The 8841-nt window shown below is 49.2% G+C and overlaps 1 long non-coding RNA gene across 3 annotated transcripts; it reads right to left on the reverse strand.

Annotated features, from left to right (window-relative positions):
- Positions 1-1326: 1326 nt before the first annotated feature.
- Positions 1327-8835, reverse strand: LOC102768006. Of its 3 annotated transcripts, none has more exons than XR_001515587.1 (3): positions 8704-8835; positions 8476-8585; positions 1327-1662 (listed from the first exon to the last, which is right to left on the reverse strand). It is a non-coding gene; the product is annotated as an uncharacterized LOC102768006 (long non-coding RNA). The 3 variants fall into 3 exon arrangements; XR_001515589.1 differs by having other exon boundaries at positions 8683-8835; XR_001515588.1 differs by lacking the exon at positions 1327-1662 and having other exon boundaries at positions 8013-8585.
- Between the last annotated feature and the right edge of the window lie 6 nt (positions 8836-8841).

Genomic DNA, 8841 nt, shown 5'->3' on the forward strand with positions numbered 1-8841 from the left:
GACCCAGCCTGAGACCTGCCCTCACTCCTCACTTCCCCGAAATGCTCTCAGCCGAGTCCCCGATGGTCTCTGTCACTACGTTTAGTTTTTAAATACATTTTATTGATTTCAGAGTGGAAGGGAGGGAGACAGAAACATCAGTGATGAGAATCACTTACAGCTGCCTCCTGCACGCCCATTACTGGGGACTGAGCCCACCACCCGGGCGTGTGCCCTGACCAGGAATCGGAAGGTGACCCCCCGGTTCCTAGGTCGACGCTCAGTCACTGAGCCACGCCGGCCGGGCCACCACAACAGTCTTTTGTTTGCATTCCCACGGAGCTCAAGAGCCTCCGGCTTCCGCTATGCGGTGGATGTTGTGAAGGAAATGGTATCGAGGTGGCCTGTGGTATCAGCCGCCTGGGTGCCCTCCCCACAGTCTCTGCGGCTCAGACAGGAGAACGTATTCCTCACGCCTCTGGAGGCTGGCAGTCCCGGTCGGGGCGCCAGCGGGCAGACGGCCGCCTCCTCTCTGTGCCCACATGCGGCCTTTCCTCTGTGCTGGTCTCACCAGGTGAGAGCCCTGCCCTCAGGACCTCGTGTAACCTTCATTACCTTCTGAGACTCTAAAAACAGTCACATCGGGCCCTCGCTGGTGTGGCTCAGTGGATAGAGCATCGGCCTGTGGACCACAGGGTCCCGGGTTGGGTTCCGGTCAAGGGTGTGTACCTCGGTTGCAGGCTCCTCCCCGGCCCGGGCCCTGACAGGAGACAACCTATCGATGTGTTTCTCTCACATCGATATTTCTCTCTCTTTCCTCTCTCTTCCACTCTAAAAGTCAATGGGAAAATGTCCTCAGGTGAGGGTTAACAAAAATAATAAAAACAGTCACATTGGGAGGGAGGGAGGGAGGATAGGAGGAAGCTGGAAAACGCGTTGGCAAGTGGAGTGAGGAAATGGAGGCTGACATGCGGGTTGTGGGCTGACCTCCTGTGTGGGCGTGCCAGGGGAGCTGACCAATGCTTCTCTCAGCATGCATGTTTCTCTCTCTCTCCTTCTCCCTTCTTCTCTGAAATCAATAAACAATTTTAAAACAATATTCTCACTTTAAAACTTTATTTTAAGAAGTGTTGAGTTTGAGTGTATTTTGCTGTTATTACTCAGGAAAAATGCCACCCTCACTTCCACTGCTCATACCTACGGTTGCAGTTTCCCTAGAAACCCAGTTCTCACTTAGATGGAACACCTGCTTCGTCAAGCCTCTCCCCAAGGTCCTTGCCTTCGGTTTTGCAGGAACAGCGGACAGGGACGCGTACCTGGGTTATCTCCTGCCTCTGAAACCCCCACCTGCGCCCCGGGAGCCAGGCCCAGCCCTGCCCCGAGTGTCTGCAGAGCTGGTGAGGACGGGTCCGGGGAAGGTCACCCCTGGGCGCCCGCTTCCTCCTGGCCCCGGGGCCTCTCAGCTCACGCCTGCGGGACTTCTCAGAGACCCGCTGGCCTGGCTCCTGTCCCTGTCCGGGGCCAGCGTGTCAGGCAGGAGCCTCCCGCCCTCGGGACCCGCCGCTGCGGAGCTGCGGTCAGTGTTTTCAGCCTCGCAGGCGGTGTGTACGCAGCTTCCTGGTCTCCGGCCCTTTCATTTCGCGGGAGGGCTGGCAGAGAACATGCCTCTCATCTCTCATTCCTCTGCAGAGAGGAAACACGAAAAGGCACAGATGACTTATTTTAGACTTCGCTAAGTCCTTTCTTTAGAATAAATGGTTTTTATTTAAAACCCTGGAGATACTGGTGATGTGTTACAGAACTGTACCCTTGAAACCTACATAATTTTATTAACCAATCTCACCCCAATAAGTTCAATAAAAAATGTTTTAAACCCTGACCAGAAACGCAATGACAAATATGCCGGTAAAACTGGAGTGTATTCCTGCAGAGACCGAGTTTATTTGAACCCATTAATTCAACTAACGCTGTCCTTAATAAGGAATGGTATAGTCCTTTTTATTTTTTTATTTTTTAATCTTCACCCGAGGATATTATTCCATTCATTTTTAGAGAGGGTGGGAGGGGGAGAGACAGAGAGAGAGAAACATCGATGTGAGAGGAACACACCAATTGGCTGCCTCCTGCACAAACCCCACCCAAGGCCTGGGCCAGGGAGGAGCCTGCAGACAAGGTACGTGTCCTTGACCAGAATCGAACCGGGACCCTTTAGTCCGCAGGCTGACACTCTAACCACTGAGCGACACTGCCAGGGCCGGAGGAGTACAGTCCTTCGCTTGGATGACTCTGTTATACAGTCTCCTGATGTGAAGAGGTCGTGGAGCAAATGAGAGAAGGTCATTACCATGTGTTTACATGTAGCCGCTCATGGTGCATAGACAGTGTTCAGTAAGCGCCACAGAAGGCATGTGGCATGAAAACGCGAGGGCCTGGAGCTGTGCCCACGGCCGAGCTCGAGGCCGGACACTGAGAGGAGGGAGCGGCTCTGTGGTTCTGAGCTGTGGCCTCATTTCTCTGATCTCTACGGTGCTGGGCTGGATGAGAACATCCATTACATGTAGTGCTGTGGGCACAGGTCTCAATGCTATGGCTGGCTCAGCCTTTTCTTTCCCTTTTAAATGTTTCATTAGAATGTTTTTATTGATTTCATTTTATTTTTTTAGCAAAGATGGAGATTTATTGAAGAACAAGTACAGACTCCCACATGGGGAGGGGAAGAGTCCCCTGTTTTATTGATCTGAGAGAGAGAAAAGGACACATCAATGTGTATCAATAGGTTGCCTTCTGCCTGCCTCCCCTCCCCCAGGAACCGAACCACCACCCGGACCTGTGCCCTGACTGGGAACGGAACCACCACCCGGGCCTGTGCCCTGACCGGGAACTGAACCACCACCTGGGCCTGTGCCCTGACCGGAACCGAACTACAACTGGGCCTGTGCCCTGACAGGAACCGAACCACAACCTGGGCCTGTGCTCTGACCGGAACCGAACCATCACCTTTTGGTGCCCGGTAGGACGCCCAACCAGCTGAGCTACGCCAGCCAGGGCAAATTCTGCCTTTTTCATAAGCCAGACTTTTTGTTACAGCCTGAAACTGCCCCTAAAACAGCAGTGATCTCAACACCTTTACACTGGAGACTCTATTCTGGGTGGAATAAGGGTCTTTCCAGTTTAAATAAGGAAGAAAGATGTTTTCCGTGTAGCATTTAATAGCAGTATTTTCCTAGACATTAGAATTCTGTAGTAAAATCATCCCATCTTTAACAGAAATGACAGTAAACCGCACAGCGCAGGGATTTTCAACCTTTTTCATCTCACAGCACATAAGCGAGTTGCTAAAATTCTGCAGCACGCCAAGAATATGTCTGTTGCTGACCTGACAAAAAATGAGGCATACACGATTCCTTCACACCGGACAGCGATGTTGTATTGGCTGCTGTCATTTTTTGTTTGGCTGACAGTTTAAAGGAAAAGAGGCTGTGCCCGACTGAACAGTCAGGTGCTGCGTGTTTTAAACGTTCTTGCGGCCACAGCTGGAAATGTCTGGTCGAGCAAAGTGCTTTTCTCTGGACAGGGCGAGATGTGTCAAGTGATCACATTGATTTCCTCTTAGTTCCTTCTTTGTTTCTGGTACTCCAGCCCCTCCTCTTCTCTCTCCCTGTGCATAACAACGAGGTTCCCCTGTGGGAGCTGCTCTGGGCTGAGGCCACCACTCACTGGCCGCCAGGGGTTATCTGCCCAGGGATTAGGGCCCTCAGGGCTAATCACCGTAGCAGCTAGTTTCCTGCCATCATTTCGTCACCTTGTTATTTTGAAAGAATTTCAGGTTTACAGACATCGTAAGGATAACTGTTACACAGATATAGAAATATGATCTTGTCGTACTGTTCAGCAATAGAAATCGAACCAAGTGCCTTGCGAAGATCTAACTGCCCTCCCCTGCAGGCCATCTTGTGGCGGACATCTTGTGCAAGGGCGTGATGGTCAATTTGCCTATTACCTCTTTATTATATAGGATGAGTATAACTGTTATATAGATATAGGGATATGATCTTGTCGTACTGTTCAGCAACAGAAACCGAACCAAGTGCCTTGTAAAGATCTAACTGGCTTTCCTGAAAGATTCGTGGATTGGGCAGCATCCCACCGGCAAGTGGACAGGCGCTCCAGGGGCTACGGAAACGGGAGGTTTGTAAAAGCACGGAGTGGGTGGGACAGGGAAATCCAATGTTTTTTAAAAAGGATTATTTAGGCTTTAGGTAAGGTCACCCGAGGACACTTTTCCATAATATTTGTTTCTGTTGCTGGCAAAATGGACATTTAGCACAATTTTAAACATAAAGAGGCCATCAAGACCTTGATGGTGCTGAGGGTGGGACAGGGACAAGGATCACAGGCGATGCAAGACGCAGAAGAACATTGCTGGTTTGGATCAGGGAGAAGCAGGGAGCCAGTGGCAGGATCCAGATGGGATAGAGGCAGCAAAGCTGCTGCATCTGACAGCCTGGGGGATGACTGGATAAATGAAAGGAAAGAAGTGTTTTTTTGTAGGTTAAACAGTACATTAGATGTGCACGGTGTATAAGAAAGGCTAAAACAGGGCATCATCTGGGGGAATGGGATGAATTAATGCAATTTACATTATTTATTTTTTAAAAATATATTTGTGCCGTAGCCGGTTTGGCTCAGTAGATAGAGCCTTGGCCTGCGGACTGAAGGGGCTGTATCCTGCACGCCCCCTACGGGGGATGGAGCCCACAACCCGGGCATGTGCCCTTGACCAGGAGTCAAGCCGTGATCTTCTGGTTCATAGGTTGATGCTTAACCACTGAGCCACAGCAACCGGGCTTACATTATTTCTAATGGGAAAAAATGTTTTGGTTTTCGAACAAATCACTTCCTGAACAGCCTTCCAGAACGAATTAAGTTCAAGAATCGAGGTTCCATTGTATACAAAAACAATGGGCCGGGCTTGCTCACGGTAAAGCTCAGTCTATCATATAGGCTGTACGATGGGACTTCCCATCACACCCACTGAGTGAGGAATGTTTTGATTAACACATCCTGTGTGGTTACTTTCAGTTAATGAGTTTGTAGGGCTTGTCAAGGGAGCCCCTCTTGTGGTTCAGTTAAAAAAAACCAAAAGCTTTAATGTTACATACGAAACCATAAAAATCCTAGAAGAAATGATAGGCAGTAAAATCTTAGACATTTCTTACAGCAATATTTTTCCTGATATAGCACCTCAGGTGAGGGAAACAAAAGAAAAAATAAACAAATGGGACTACATCAAACTAAAGTGTTTTTGCACAGCAAAGGAAGCCATCAACAAAATGAAAAAACACCCCACTGAATGGGAGAACATATTTGCCAAAGATACATCTGATAAGGTGTTACTATCCAAGATATCCAAGATTTACAAAGAACTTATAAAACTCAACACACAAACACACACACAAACACAGACACACACACACACACACACACACAAAAATCCAATTTGAAAAATGGGCAAAGGACCTGAATAGATACTTTTCCAAAGAGCAGTGGTTCTCAACCTTGGCTGCACATTAGAATCACCTGGGAATCTTTTTAAAATCCTGATTTCTGGTCCTCGTCCTCCGGAAATTCTGTTTCTTTATTACTAATGTTGTGGCCCCACTGAATAACAAAGAAACAAAATTTCCGGAGGACGAGGCCCAGAAATCAGGATTTTAAAAAGATCCCTGGTTGATTCTAACGTGCAGCCAAGGTTGAGAACCACTGCCAAAGAAGACATACAGAAGGCCAATAGACATATGAGAAGATGATCGATTATCACTAATCATCAGAGAGATGCAAATTAAAACCATAATGAGATATCACCTCACACCTGTCAGAATGGCTACATTCAGTAAGTCAACAAACAAAGAGTGCTGCTGAGGATGTGGAGAGAAGGGAACCCTCCTGCACTGCTGGTGGGAATGCAGACTGGGCAGCCACTGTGGAGAACAGTATGGCGTTTCCTCAAAAATTAACATGAAACTGCCTATGAACCAGTGATCCTACTTCTGGGAATGTATTTGAAGAAACCCGAAACACTAGTTTGAAAGCCTATATGCACCCCTATGTTCACTGCAGAGTTATGTTGCCACGCTACGGGAGCAGCCCAAGTGCCCATCAGTGGATGAGTAGATGAAAAAGCAGCAGTTCATTTCCAGGGGTCCTCAAACTACAGCCCGCGGGCCACATGCAGCCCACCGAAAACATTTATCCGCCCGCCGGGTGTTTTTGCCGTCACTGCCTGTTGCTTAGCAGCCGACTAGTTGTTTTTTTAAACTATACTCCGGCCCTCCAACTGGGAGACAGTGAACTGGCCCCCTGTTTAAAAAAGTTTGAGGACCCCTGATTTACACAATGGAATGTTACTCTGCCGTAAAAAAGGAAACCTTTGGGACAACAGGGTGGGTCCTGGAAAGCATTGTGCTAGGTGAAATAAGCCAGTCAGAGGAAGACAAGCACTATATGATTTCACTTCTCTGTGAATCTAATGAACAAAATAAACTAACAAACAAAATAGAAACCGACTCTTAGATACAGAGAACGGACTGACAGCTGTCAGAGGGGAGGAGGGCTGCAGGGCTGGGTGACAAAGGTGAAGGGATTAAGCAAAACAACAACAAACAAGCAACCTCATAGACACAGACAACAGCACAGTGATTACCAGAGGGGAGAGCACGTGGGGGTAGAAGAGGGTATAGGAGGGGTAAATGGTGATGGAGGGAGACCTGACTTCGGGTGGTGAACTCACAATACAAATACAGATGATGTTTTACAGAATTGTACGCTTGAAACCTATATCATTTTATTAGCAATGTCACCCCAATAAATCAGTAATAATAATAAAGAAACAACAGGCCCAGAACAGGGTCACTCATGCTAAGCCCCACATCTGCAAACCAAGACTTAACTCTAGTTCAGTGATGGTGAACCTATGACACGCGTGTCAGAGGTGACACGCGAACTCATTTTTTTGGTTGATTTTTCTTTGTTAAATGACATTTAAATATATAAAATAAATATCAAAAATATGTCTTTGTTTTACTATGGTTGCAAATATCAAAAAGTTTCTATATGTGACACGGCACCAGAGTTAAGTTAGGGTTTTTCAAAATGCTGACACGCCGACACATCACTGCTCTAGTTCCAGCCTCCCCGGGATTGTAATCTTAGCCCGCCAGTTTGGCGTCTCCTGGTCAGCATCAAGGAGGTGTTAATACCCAAAATTTAAATTTAAATCCTCCCAACTGTCCCCCAAGAAGGAATATAATCCTTTTTTAAAAAGTAGGACTTCCCTGTCCCACGCCCCCTTCCCATTTCTGTAGCCTCGGGAGCCTTCCTACTTGCTGGCTGGGACGCCGCCTCACCTGCGAGCCCTCAGTCAGCCCGTTGGGCCTTTACAATGTACTTGGTTCACCTTTTGCTGCTTAACAGTATGATAACGGCATCCTATGTAATAGCAGGTCTCGTCGAATGACCCTTTCCCAGGGGTCGCCTAAGACCACCCTGCATATCAGATATTTACATGACAATTCATAACAGTAGCAACATGACAGTTATGAAGTAGCAACGAAAATAACTTTATGGTTGGGTCACAACATGAGGAACTATATTTAAAGGGCCAGAAGGTTGAGAACCATGCTATAAAGCGGTGATGTGCAAACTGACTGTCACGCCCTCACAAGATGGCTGCCTACGACCAGGCCAGCAGAGGGGTTAGAGAAGGACAACCAAACGACCAAACAGCAGGCTGCGTGGGGTGACCAGGCCGACAGAGGGGGGCAGTTAGGAACAACCAGGCTGGCAGGGAGGGGCAGTTGGGGGCGACCTGGCTGGCAGCAGGGGGCAATTGGGGGCTGTGAGAGGGATGTCCGACTGCCAGTTTAGGCCCGATCCAGCAGTCGGACAACCCCCAAGCGGTCCCAGATTGGAGAGGGTGCAGGCTGGGCTGAGGGCTCCCCCCGCCCCCCCCCGTGCATGAATGTCGTGCACAAGGCCTCTAGTATTTATGTATCTGTATAATAGTTATATGTACGATGCCTATAATTACAGTTTCTGTGCAACAGTCCCTTTGTGAGCATCACATGAAATTCCCATGAAACAAGAGAAAGCCCTGCGAACTCGTCAGGAGCTGGGGAGGCAGCGAGGCGGGGGCTCAGCTAGCCTCCAGGTACCCGGATAAACACCTCGACAATAATGGAATTTCAGGGAGGACCGAGGAGGGAAATACATGGAGGGTGATGCACTCGCCTCCTCGGTAGGATGACTGACGACGCATCCGGAGCCCATAGGCTGCTCCGTTACTGTCCTGTTTCTAAGGCCCCTCTGCGGGAATGAGCTCGGAGAGATCTAGCAGCTCATCAATGGCGCATAGATCGCTGGCTCTGAAACATCTGGAGACAAGTCTCCACCCAGGTCCACCGGGACCCACCCAGCTGACCCCACCGGGAGCCTGACCTCTGACCCCAGGTGACCAGGGGCCCTTCACCCTTCAGGCCGCGTCTCCCGTGGAGCTGGAATGGAGTGTGTCTAGTCTCCGCGACAGACCGAAAGCTGGTCCTGACGGCCTGGAAATGACAGCGGGTTTTAATATATTTTTATTGTTGATGGTCTTACAACTCCATCTGCCCCGCCCTTCCCCGCCCTCCCCCCAGCCCCACCCACTCCGGAAGGGAACGTTCTCACGCTTTGGGGTCATCCTTTAAGGCAGGCGGTATCGATCCGTAACTGGTTCCGAGTCGCAGGGAGAGCAGATAGAACGAAGGACAGACTGACAGCAGAACCTTCCCTCCCCCGCGGCCAGACCCACCCCAGGGGACCCTC

The sequence above is a fragment of the Myotis davidii genome, unplaced genomic scaffold (genome assembly GCF_000327345.1).
Source record: "Myotis davidii unplaced genomic scaffold, ASM32734v1 scaffold807, whole genome shotgun sequence".
NCBI lineage: Eukaryota > Metazoa > Chordata > Mammalia > Chiroptera > Vespertilionidae > Myotis > Myotis davidii.